The sequence below is a fragment of the Zootermopsis nevadensis genome, unplaced genomic scaffold (assembly GCF_977971745.1).
Source record: "Zootermopsis nevadensis isolate Lab colony 2312 unplaced genomic scaffold, Znev_1.0 Znev_ptg000012l, whole genome shotgun sequence".
In the NCBI taxonomy this organism is placed as follows: Eukaryota; Metazoa; Arthropoda; class Insecta; order Blattodea; family Termopsidae; genus Zootermopsis; species Zootermopsis nevadensis.
The window spans coordinates 7,550,599-7,563,661 of record NW_028259144.1 but is presented as its reverse complement, the minus strand read 5'-3'; the positions used below and the strand labels follow the sequence as shown (position 1 = coordinate 7,563,661).

Sequence of the window (13,063 nt, the reverse complement as noted above, 5' to 3'; positions counted from 1 at the left end):
TATGGGCTTATGAGTTGTTTTAATACTCGTTGTCTTGTAGGTGGTTAGCATTATTTTTATCGTGAAAGTAGAGGTGATACATTTTTCCGAAACGTCGGTATGTATCTGAAAGTTCATACAGTTACCATCCAGAAGACATCGCCATTTTGTCCGCTTTTCTTTATCATAATCCACATCACACAACTGCCATCTTTCTGTTAAGGGAAGAATTAAACAAAAAACAATGGAAGGAGACAAATATAAAGAGTGGAAAAAAAACTATTGAAAAAGGCGGGAAGTACTGAAAAAAATCTGATTTGCTCTGAACTTAAAAAGGTATCTAAAGTAAAATGATGGAAAAAGCTGTTACCTTCTTTCGCTTTCCTCATAATTTGTCATGAAAATAAATATCGTAATGGCACGTTCTGGGAAAAGAATGATCCACTGTTTCATGGACGAAGGTAGCGCTTGAGAAGCTAATATTTGCTCAGCTGATGAAGAAATTTCCTTACGTATGTTCAGAAACTTTCACGGCGACTGAGTATAATGAATTTTTCTCGGGATACCAGCCGTTTAAGGTGGCTTAATGAATAAAACACAAAAGTGTTTCTCGAAACGTTGGTGTTGTCTCCATTAAATCACCTGACACAGTTGGTAGTCAAAGAAGAATTTATTATAAATTCCCTTACCTTTCCCCTCAGGCCCAAAATTTCATCAACGTTTCGAGTGCTCACCACTGGACTCTATTCCTAAGTCAGATGAACCCAGTTCACATCCTCATGTTTTGTTTCATCAATATATTGACTTTTCTCAAGCCTGGATCTGTTTTCTCCAGAGCATATACGATCCATTTTGTAGTATTGCGCAGTTTCTGTTCTCAAAGTATGTCATTGGCCATTGAGAAGATTCCAGGCGGGTGAGACTGACGTCCAGTGGCACTTGAGGACATCGTAATCTTCAATTCTTCATAGAATACGAGCGGAGACAGGAGCAACGGGTGGCTGTGGGCCCTCACGTGGGCCAAAGCTTATAGCATCCGAACATCTTTCTGTACCGCCTTTCTGCCCCATTCCTCTGCCCTAAGAGTGCATCCCCGACGTATCCGTAGCGTCGGATGATTGGATATTTTCCCCTCCAGTTGGCAGGTTCCTATAAGTCGGGGTTGCCCAAAGTTTGAATTAGTAGCACTTAAGATGACCGTTGTTATTTAATATGCGACAAAACAAGGAAATAACAGAAACTTTGTGGAGAATCTTATGAACTCTTTTCCAGTAAATGTTTTTATTCGTACAGAAAGATAAATTTTCTGTGCATAAGCGTCATATGTGAAGGAAGTTAATCTCGGCTCAGCCTTAACCACAGAATTGCAGATTGGTGCAAAAGTCATAACACACTCGAGATGAAAAAGATGTGAATATATTTTTATTAACGATTTTTTGAAAAGAACAGTCCATTCCAGTGTCGATAAACTTACCTGTCCCATTATCGTTTCTTCAGACGACAGATGAATTTGTACATTAATAAGTAAGAAAATGTCTACGTTTTGATTCTCATACGTCACCCTGTTTAAATTTTAAAGATATATAATGAAATGTGTCTACATCAAAATTTGTACTTGTGTTTATGATTTATCTACACGTCAAACCTCGCGCTCTTAGATCAGTTATTTGTTATATTACTTACAGTAGCCGTCACCAGATAGCATGCTTCAAAGTCACGGCAAAATCGTGCAGCGTTGCAACGAACAGCGAAGCTCAGCCTAGTGAACACAGTCTAGAACGCTCAGGGTATCAGATCTGGCAACGCTGTACTGTTGACACCAGGCGTCATGGGGGTGACGTCCTTGGCCTTGGAGCGTGTAATTTAGTGATGGGTAGTATAATTCTTAGATGTAAGCGTAAATACAGCTTTCTCGTGGTGTCCATATTGTTATTTTACACTTTACTTTTTTACTTAAAATGACCACTTTTGCATGCTGTTCAAAGATATATAGTTCTACAAAATCTCAGAGCTTGTCGGAAATTTTGTTCATGTCTCAGAAGTTAGTGTTTCTGTAATGTGTAATAGATACCTTCTGTGATACGCTTCATTCAACGCGAATCTCACTCGAAATCACTGGGAGTTGAACTATGGTCTCTGCAGTAAGAAGCCACCATCTAGCCACCTGAGTAATGGCATGAATTATTTTCAAGCTAATAATTGTACCGAATATTAACAGCAAATTAAGTTTCATATTCCTTTCTGTGGCACTGATAACTGAGAATCCATTACTCAAAACTGTCGGAAATTTAATGAATATTATAATAGACTTCAAGTCATAAGTCATACATAACATCTCCATATTCATCTAGTATAATTAATGTTGTTTAGCAGTGAGCCTTTTGTTTCGTTGTTGAAAACATGTTTATCTGACTCTGAATATATAGTTGTTATTTGTGTTCTTAGAATTGTGTGAGTTTGCTTCAACGAAACTTAAGCTTAACCATTCAGCTGTTGACCTGATATTCTTCATGTGAATATTCCTTGAGAAGACAAGAAATATAAACACGAGAGATAATTTTAAGAACTTTAGCTGAACGTAGGCTACAAACGAAGACAGAACGAAAATTAATGATTGAAATACATGAGGAAATGAATGTCCAAAATACAAGTGAACCGTGACAATATCGCATAGATAAAACTGATTAGACATTGACGAGAATGGCATGTTATTACATCTTACAGAGAAAATACGTAGGCCAAATCTTTCTTGAGAAGCGGTCATCGAGATATTCGTCTTTATAAGATAACCGAAGGTCCTTTATCGTGCTCATAAGGTCATATCATTGCTACCTATCATGAGCCAGTTGAATCCAGCTCATAACATCACTTTTTCTTTAAGATCCATTTTAATATTATCGTCGCTATATTTGATACGTGTTATATTACTAAAATCTTGTATGGACTTGTCACCTATGTAATTCCTACTACTTGTCTCTTTCGCGTTTTCCACTTATACCATACTTGATTTGATCACCCTAATAATACTTGATAAAACATGAAATTACAACGTATGAAGCTACTCATTATGTATTTTTCTCTATCTCTTACTATTTTATCTTTTCAAGTATATTCTGCTCAACACTTTTCTCAAACATCTTCAGTAATTACGTTAAAGGACATAGCATGAAGTTTCTCTCCGTGTAATATTATTAGTTACTGTGTTTCTTCGTTTCTCCGTTTAAGATTTTCTTCGATTTCCCCATAAACTTGTTCGATGTAGTATGGTAGGTCTATGGCTTTCTTGTATTCTGGTCAATTTCCAAGAGTTTGTTTGCTAGAGTCGTCAGAAACTAATTTTGGCGGGCTGTCGACTGTTCTGACTGAGATTTATCATGATTTACCTCTGTACGTATACGCTATTTAGTCTGAGTTACTGAAAAACGTCATTAAATAAACAATAAATAGTAAGCATGTTAACCTTCTCCAAACAAATCTTTACATATTCAACATTCAGAATTTTTTCTCATGTCATTGGACTTTTTTTTATAAACTGTGTTATGAGACGACGTCGTTAAATATCCAGAGAACCGAAATAATCAGTAATTTAAAATTCGTCTCGTACTTCTACATCGTATAACAATGAGTGACAAAGCCTTGTTAAATAATTAATTAACTGTCACTCATTTTATACGCAGTATAGGACAGTCTTCGCGTGTGTCCTAGGACACTTCCGGTTATACAGGAGAGAATACGCATATTATATTGTCATTTACCAGTATAAGCAGAAAGAGTTAATATTTAGGGCTTATAATTATATCACTTAATAGTAATAGGAATTTATGAGGTCTGAAAATTAAATAACCGGTCTGATAGACAAGCACGTGGTCAGTGAGGTCTCTTTCATCTTGTATCTCGTACTTTACGAGCATTATTTATAAAATAAGTCGTGTTGGTTGTTGATTATTTGCTTTTAAGATTGTTTGGGCTTCAGTTGGATAATATTTTTTATGTATGTGTTCTTATAACCGTTGCCGCGGTAATGATATTGATGGATTTTGTATCTTAAGGAATAATAATTTTATCTGTGTGTTTAATAGTTTATATTTTAACGTATTTTATGATGGGAATAATACTAGTTCCGATATATTTTACATGCCAGGAAATATTGATGTATGTCATCTGCAATTATTCTTGGTAGTTTTAATGTCTGCGTTACAGTGCTTTGAATATTTCAAGTGATTAGATCATATCGAGGATACTTAACTGCCGATAACATAAAAATTACACAGGGACCAGAATAGGGGAGCATTTTACATTTGTTATGGCCAAAAACTGTTTTAACCAATGTGAAATGCAGGAATTTATTCTTAAACGTGTTTCGTAAACATTCCAGACTTGACAATATATTAACTGATTATTCTTTTGTAACATATTTATTATAAATGTTGTCTTTTATTGTTTAAATGATGAATATTTAATGATATAGAATTTTTTATGCAGTCCTACACAAGAAATTGTCTGTTATGCTGGTATTCTTTCATGACCTTGGCACAGAAATACAACGTTGCCTCAGTGTATGCTGTGCATTAATCGATTAAGAACCAGTGATGGTATGGTTCGAAACATCCTTTGTAACAGAGTATAGTCACGTTGTGAAATAAAGATAATGAATAAGGCACAGGATGAATGGAAAAAAAACACCTTCTCTAATGGGCCCTATAACACACAGATCGATATTTTCAGGAAAGAGTATATTTTACTTTTTATTATTTTTGTAGGACTGCATAAAAGAAATTTGAAGGAATTTATCACTCACTGTCTAAGCTGTAAAATAAATCAATATGGCTTTATTCTGAGTCTTTTAACTCAGAGAATTTCGAAATCTTGAATTGTAAGTCTCTGCGCTTTGTTTCTGTGCTGTATTTAGCACCCAGTCACTATTATTTTTTCAAAATATTGGGTACTTCCAGTAATATTCAGAAATTTCTGATCAGATTTTTCTCTTCACATTTTTAAACAAAGAAAATGCTACTCCTTAGACCTAACGCAACCATAAAAAATGAATCGCAACAACTATTTAGAAAAAACTGCTTAATAATATAATCACTTAATATAACAGTTGCTAACCAACACCGCATCTTAGTTATCATTAAGTATTTAGATTTTCCCGGGTTCAAATCTCGGTCTGGACATCGATTATTCTGACTGACGAGTTCAAAGGTTGTTTCTTAAATAAAACCACGACCGCTTCCATCAATATCTTTCACAGTTCATTATTTATTAATCATCCTGTCGTTAGAAGTTCCATTATTCGGACTACTGACCGTCGAATGAATAAACATCGAAATTACAAATGTTTCGAGATGCTCCGTAAAAGTGTCAGTCCGGTTATTTAATTGTCAGACCTCCTATACACCCCCCGGTACAATCTTTCCCCTTGCCACGTATTTTCAATCAGAGACCTGTCACGGATCTGTGACCCTCACCCCCTTCACAGTCCTTTTTCCACGTGTTCCTTTCCTGTGGGTCCCTGGATCCGTCCCACACACTCAGACCCTGGGTTTTCAATTAGGAGTCGCCACCATAGATGTGAAAGGCATAAAGCAATACTCGTATACACTTTTTCGAGAGTGAGGAACAAGTTAGAGCTAGGAGGTCTATCGAGCCGAAGCAACGCAGAAATCCTGCAATAAGAAACTGATTTTTGAGTCTTCACGATAATAGAGCTACGATCATTGAATCAAGGAGGATTTGATTGGCAGGACATGTAGCACTTAAGGAGACAAGAGAAGTGAATAAGAATGTTGATAGGAAAATTGGATGTCGACAGAAGCTTAGAAATCTTGGTTTAGATAGAGAATTATAATATAATATAATATAATATAATGAAATAGGATTTGAGAGTTTTGTTGAATTCATGTATATTAGAGAACACTTCCTTCCATACTTTGACCTACTTACCATTTTTTATAATTTTTAAATTTTATTTAGCTCTGTAAACCTATTCAGTTTAAATAGGTATGTTAAATATGACAGTTTATCTTGATAGATAATCTACCTTCGTTATATGTTTTTTGTATTTCTTTAACGTTTTACATTTATATTAGTGTTTCCTATGTGGATTATTTGCTTTTATTTATTTTTCTTTGTGTATAATATTGTTTCTTTTTTGGGTTTGCCTGTATTTGGCTGTTATATTCAATACTGTATATATAATATATTAAATATTTAGTTAATCTGTTTGTGAAATAGTTTTCATTATTATTTCATTATTATTGTATGTATTATCAGTGTTTGTCTATTATTGGCTTCTTGCTGTTGGCAATCACGTAAATAAATTAATTGAATTGAATATCTTTTAAGGTCGATCTGTAACTATACGTAACTCCTGATTTAATAAGAGTTTATATGTTTGTGTGTATTCTTGTGACTAAAAGACGTGTGTAACTATTTAGATTTTTCCTAAATAAGTCTTGTGACACATAGTTGAATTCACTTCCATTAGTACGATGTAAGCGAAATTGGCGACTTCGCTTGTTCTCCGCGCAGTTTGGCCAACCTTCTTGACTGCGGGTGAAGAAGCGAGATGGCGAGCAGTTGAATGGCGTGCTTTCAATTTCAAGTTAGCGGCAACAGAAAACGTTCAGACTGTGATTACTGATGGACGAGATAAAATAAAAAAGAGAGAGACGACGAGAGACAGTGTATTACTATCCGTATCAGATCGACCCCGTAGAGATGTTTTTTTTCTTTACTCGAATTGAAACGCGGGAAATTGAAAAAGAGCAAACATAATAGCAGTGCGGTATAGGAAACTACGTAAAATACTCAACTACTGGCTTGTTTTATTGCAGTAACTTCATTTTTATTAAACTGTTTACTTGTAATTCAATTCTAAATGATTTTGACGATGTTAGTTTAAAATTATTCATTGTCAGGACTTTTCCCATCGTCTGTTCTTTAAAACCACGATGGAAGACGGAGACGGAACCAGCCTCCGAAACGTCGTGGTTTTAAAGATCAGACGATGGGAAAAGTCCTGACAATGAATAATTTTAAGTGTTTACTTGTAACTTAGTAAAAACTCTTAATTCAGAGTTGTAGGATTAACACAAAATCATAAGTCAGTCCAGTAGTTGCTAATGGTTATGTAACTCGCGTTAAAGTTCATAACCACTAGAAATAATACCTTGTGTAATGACATATATAACGTAAGACAGTTTGTAAATGTCCGAAATCTGATTTTGACGTCGACAGTCTATTATCTGAGGTTTCAGGATCTCACGACAGTGAGGATATTGTTCTGGGTTTGACGTCATAGACTCAAAGCTATCAACGATTCGTAGAAAAATAATATTACTATCAATCGTGTGAGAACCTCAGATAATGGACCTATTTAGTGAGACAACTGTATGTAAAAACTTTAGCCCTGAACATGAAAACAGCTTGTTTCTCCGAAACGTTGGTATCTTGTTAGGAGACTACACGGCGTTGTAGTGTCAAAATTTTCTTCTGTCGTATTTTTTCTCAACCAAATTCGGATTAAGTCAATGACGTGGTCCGCGTTAGTAATAATGTTATAATTTTTTAGGATTCCGTGGACGGAGAATTGATCTACTGGAAGATCTGTTGTAGGCAACAGCGCAATGGAGAAACAGAGATATGTCCTCTAGCGGAATTTTAAACCGCGAGATTGTACTACATATGTTTCAACCCCCCCCCCCCGCCCCCCTCTAAATTTGTCTACGGATTGCATGACATTTCGATAATTCTGTACTTTGACACTATGGAGCATGAAATAGCAGTAAATATGTTTTTTAACTCAACTCGTACCTCAAACAAAACTAGACTGGTCTTCGTCATAATTATCAATTTGTTATTCGTGTTTAAGAAAGTAATTTCTATTTGAAAATGGATTTATTCTGGGATGAGATTTACATGAAGTTCTTGGTTTGAAAGCCTGAAGGAAAGCGACCACTTGGACGACTTAGGATTAGATGGGAGAATAATAATATATAGAGCTTAAATGAAATAGTAAGAGAATGTGGATTTGATTTATGTGGCTCAGGATATGGACCAATGGCGGTCCCTTGTAAACACGGTAATGAATCTTTGGGTTCCATAAAAAGTGGGGAGTTTCTTGACTAGCTAAGTAACTGTCAGCTTCTCAATAACTCTATCTTTTGACTGTTGGGTGAATATTTATAATAGGAAGTTTTATTTAACCCTTTAAAGCCCAGTGGGAATTATATGTACAACCTTTAACAATCACTAATAACATTATCTTTGTAATGGCGAAGTGTTTCCTTTGCGGTACAGACTAAGTTCTTATATAGTATTTAGTCGAGGTTCGACTTCGAGGGGTTGAAAGCGTCCGTGGTCCTTGTTTGCTACTGCTACTGACCTGAAAATTAAAGTAACCGTACAGAAAATTCTAGAAACCCGTGTTAGGAAAATAATTTTCATCATAACATTCTGAAATATAACACCACTGATAAGACGTTTGTGTCTAAATCCGAGTCATGTACATTTCTGTGCTACTCACTTCTCCTATTTCTCTCTCCTATTCCATTTTATTTCTCTGTATTTCACTTACTCGCTTTTCTGTATTGAATAGCGACCAAATTTCGCCGCGTATCGTACCAATCAGCATTTTATACCAGCAAAAAGCTTCTACTCTCAGCTGGAAGTAGAATTGTGAATTGTAGTGCAATCCAACTCGACATTCATTGAAGCCAATCTTCCACACCCAGTCCTTATAATACTTGGAAACTTAAGAAGCCACCCACATCTTACCCACCCGCAATGTAATATCCTGTATCGTTCGCCCTGTGTGTGGCACATTCCAGGTCAATCATAATTTACTGGTTCAGTAACCATAACACATGGATGAGAGCATAAATCATAAATATGTCGTAGTGAACGTTGATTACTCTTAGTTTTTAGTTTTGTTAAAATGTTATCTGTAGGTATTCATACGTTCATCTGTTTGGTTTCTGAAACCATTCTGCAGATATTATTAAAGATTATATTTGGGGAAGATGCTAAATGATTATGTTTTTTTTATTTATCCCGTATCGGTTAAATCCAACGTTTAATTCATAACAATCTTTTCAGTTCCTTTTACTTTGTATTAATTTTATCCCTTTATCTTATTCCTCATCTCATTCCTCCATTTTTCTTTATTTTCTTATCTTCTTTGTGACTTTTTGACGTAAATACGTCTATATTTTAGGGTCAGTGTCATTCGGCAAAAAGTGGAACGAAAAAGTGTAACAATGGTTTATCAACAAATAAAGAACAATGGTTACCTGGGAAACTTCATCTGTTTATCAACAGATCGACAATAATGGTTACCTAAGGAACATCTGTTTACTCGGCATTGTTGTTACCTATAAAACATTACATTACATTACCTTACCTTACCTTACATTACTTTACATTACATTCAGCTACCACAGACCCATCTTAAGCGTAACTAATTCAAGTTAAATAAGCAAAGTCTTAATCAAATTTTACTCAATTGTAAAGCGGGTATAAAGGAAATATTTAGAATAAAGCCAATATATAAACTTCCTTTCCGTATAGACGTATTTACGTCAAATTCTCCGGAACCGTGGTTCCACTGACAACTTTTTCTCTTCTTCTCTTTCCAGCATGGACATACGTAAAGATTTTTGACCAAATGTTTACTGGGATTCAATCTAGTATCGAGGTCAAGAATGCGTGGCGTTATAACTCCATTTTCCCATACGTCTATATGGCGTGATGCTTGCTTACAGCACGTGGGGCAAATTTACGTCACCATATACCATTAATTGGTTGAATATGTTTATACTAAATTAATATTATTATTTCTAAAGATAATTACGAAGATCTTGATTTGTTCGTAGCCCCGTGTGTATGCGGTGTGTGTATGTTGCTGAAAATAAACCGGGGATTATGTGTGTTATTAGGCTTTTCGGTGTTCTGTTTTTCGGAAAAACTGTAATCGAAACGCTGTCAATCTAAATTGTTATCGATAATTAGTGGTAAACTACAGTTAATTTCTTAATGGGGTTTGATATTACTCTGTTAATTTGTTACTGGGTTTTGCTGTTAGTCTGTTATTCGAAAGAAATCCCTAATTATCCGAGCTAGATCCATTACTAATTACATTGGACTAGATAAATTAAGTTCCCGATTAATCGAACAAATCGATAATCTAAGATTATGTATTTGTATAGAGTTGCATAATTACTCCAGATAGACGAAAATACAGTTAATTTATTATTATTGATCCCATTATGATTAGATTAAGCGAACATATCCGTAATCCAACAGGGTTTACCACCAATTAGCGACGAAAATCCAAGTTACACTCTGCTGTTAGTCCGTTAACTAGTCTGCTGATTTTGTACTATCAGAGGGAGAAGCAAAGGTGAAAGTCACGTGACGACATGGCGAGAAACATGTGCGCTTCGTTTCCCCTCCCTCCGACTGCTTGGCGAGTTGTGTATGGCTGCTGACAGTTCACGAATCTTATTTCGTGTTCTTAGTCATTCTTCGTCAGAAAACTGAACCAACGATCCGGACTGGGTCCTACTGTGTATGTGTGAAAATTTCTGGTTTCTAATTTCGAATGATTTTTTTTTACAGCGATTTATCTTGTAATCAACAATTACAGACTCAACTATAGAAGGTTTCCGTTAGTAACTACAGAGAGACAAAGCCTGTAGTTTAACCTTCTCAGTTTCTGTCGATGTAAATGAGACACTGAAAGTGACCTTTTTAATTAACTGCATGGAGTAGACTAATTATCGAGAAGCTAACAGTCGGTGTCTGATATTTAAACCTGTCCACGTAATAAGACAAGACAAATGCCGATCTAGATAATCTTATCTTAGAATAAAGAGTCTTATTAAATACGCTGTTTAATAAAACGAACCGATAAATATGCAGAATGCGTGTTAAAGCAAAGTGTGTTCGTTTTTGTCTAATCAAGTTTCTCTCTGTCTAGATCCACAGATAAGTTAAAGATACAGATTTAAGTATTTGAACACACTGCAATCTCTTAAGAGGAACATGCAAAGAAAACTAATTACTTTATACGGAGTCCTTATAAATGTATGACATTTGAGGTTTCTGTGGTAGTGAAGAAGTCGATGTTAAGTCTTCTGGGTTGTAACTTTGTATGGTCCTGTAGGCAGGGATTTTGCTAAACGGTATCACTGTAGTGTCACGTCTGCATAAAGAACTAGCATGCTGGCACGTGTGTAGATGGCAGCAAGATCGAATCAGACTCAAGGTTAAATATTTTATTGTGTCTGCTTACAACTCCACGCGGCGTAACAACTCAGAAGACCTTTATCGACAATGTAAGAGTATTTTATTATTTTTAGATGGATGACAAGGGTTTAAAAACACAAATGTGGAAATTATAATGGTTATTTACATGCAGAATTTAGAGAGTGTGTTATAGGATTGTTATATGTCTGCTTTATCGCATGTCATATATGGTTCGCGTGACTATTATTTTTCAGGTGTTAATTCTGTATTAATTATTTTATAAGGAAATTAAATGTTTTCGGACTTTTACCAACATTCGGGATTTTACGGTAACATGTTTAAAACAATGTCGTTAATGAATTCAAGGTCACGAGTTTGTAACGTTATAGTAAACAATATTGACAATTTATTCCGTTAATTTTATTTCTAAAATTATCCTTCGCATTTATTTAGTATAGGCGCCATGAGGGAGGGGTAGTGTTTGATTAAAAACATTCCCCAGTCGCTCACATGGGGATTTTAACCTCATCTTTCTACCCCCCGCTGTAATCAAGGTGGGCCACGTCGTAACAATTGACTGTCCACACCCCCAACTCAACAAAACTATGGACAATAGAATCCAATATGCCTCGAAGCACTCCTCATCCATCAACTCTTTAATTGCTTATATACCCTCTCTCTCTTTCTCTCTCTCTCTTTGTTGTAATCTTCTTCACACGATATCCACTATGAAAGGGTGGATTATAACACAATCAGGATGAATGTTTCCTTAATTAGATTGGTAAAAATCTGTTCTTTAACGATGGCTGTCTCTGGTCGAGTGTTAGAATTCACGCTAAATAGACATGCATGTTTTTGATCGCAGCCAATCATTCTGTCCGTTTCGATCAGTTTCTACATTTTGATTTTTCTAACGCGAGGTCCATTCCCCAAAAAGATTATAAAGTCGAAATAATACCCAGTAGGTTACGTACAATGTGATTCCACAAAAGTTACTTGGTAATTGACCTTTCACTTTTTCATAACGCCGAGTTTGAAGATGGCTTTCTTCTGGAGTCTGGTAGAAGTTTACCGACGTTTCAGAGATACTGCATCTATCATTAGGGCGATGATGGAGGCAACAAGCACCTCCGAAACGTCGCTACATCACAGAACACATTCGTTTTAACGTTATTTGCTGTACACCGTTTCGCCTGACCTAGTGGACACAAGAGTTCTTATTGAGTACGTGATGTCTCAGTTCCTCTGGGTATTTCCCGTCTTATATGAACCGTCATTGGATATTTTCCTGATTCATTTGAACCCATTTAAAACCTCATGCCGTAGTAGAATTTGTCATCGTTTGGACGTGTGAAAATAAATCGTGGTTTTATAACACTTTACAGCTAGTCTCTGTGTGTTTGAAAAATTTAAGATTTTTTATAGTATGTTTTACATCCTGTTCATTAAGTAATCGATACTTTTGTGACGTACTGTAGTTTAGTTACAAATCCTGCCTCCTCGGTCTGCGACGTTATACGATGATATGTCATTGATGGCTGTACGGTGCTCCTATAGAGCTGCAGTCCCGCACGTAACAAACTCGGCTATGCTGTATCTTTTCTACCAAGTAGTTCTCGTGATTTGCCATTCTAACTTGATCCCACCATATTTGCCGACAGAATCCAAACTCCTCCAATAGCCTCACTTACTCACCCCAGCTCTGTTTCTAAAGGAATAAAAGTCTTACATTTGTAGACTCCATAAGCTTGGCGTTGTAGTGCTATTAGAGGACACGTCTGTTTGCATTATGTATGCAATGTCTTTTTCTTCTTCTTATTCTTCTTCTTCTTCT

The 13,063-nt window shown here is 35.7% G+C and overlaps 1 protein-coding gene across 4 annotated transcripts in view; it reads left to right on the top strand.

Moving 5' to 3' along the window:
• The window catches only part of LOC110826973 (uncharacterized), a 311,187-nt gene that overhangs the window by 79,585 nt on the left and 218,539 nt on the right, over nucleotides 1-13,063 (top strand). The gene's annotated exons all lie outside the window — the stretch shown is intronic.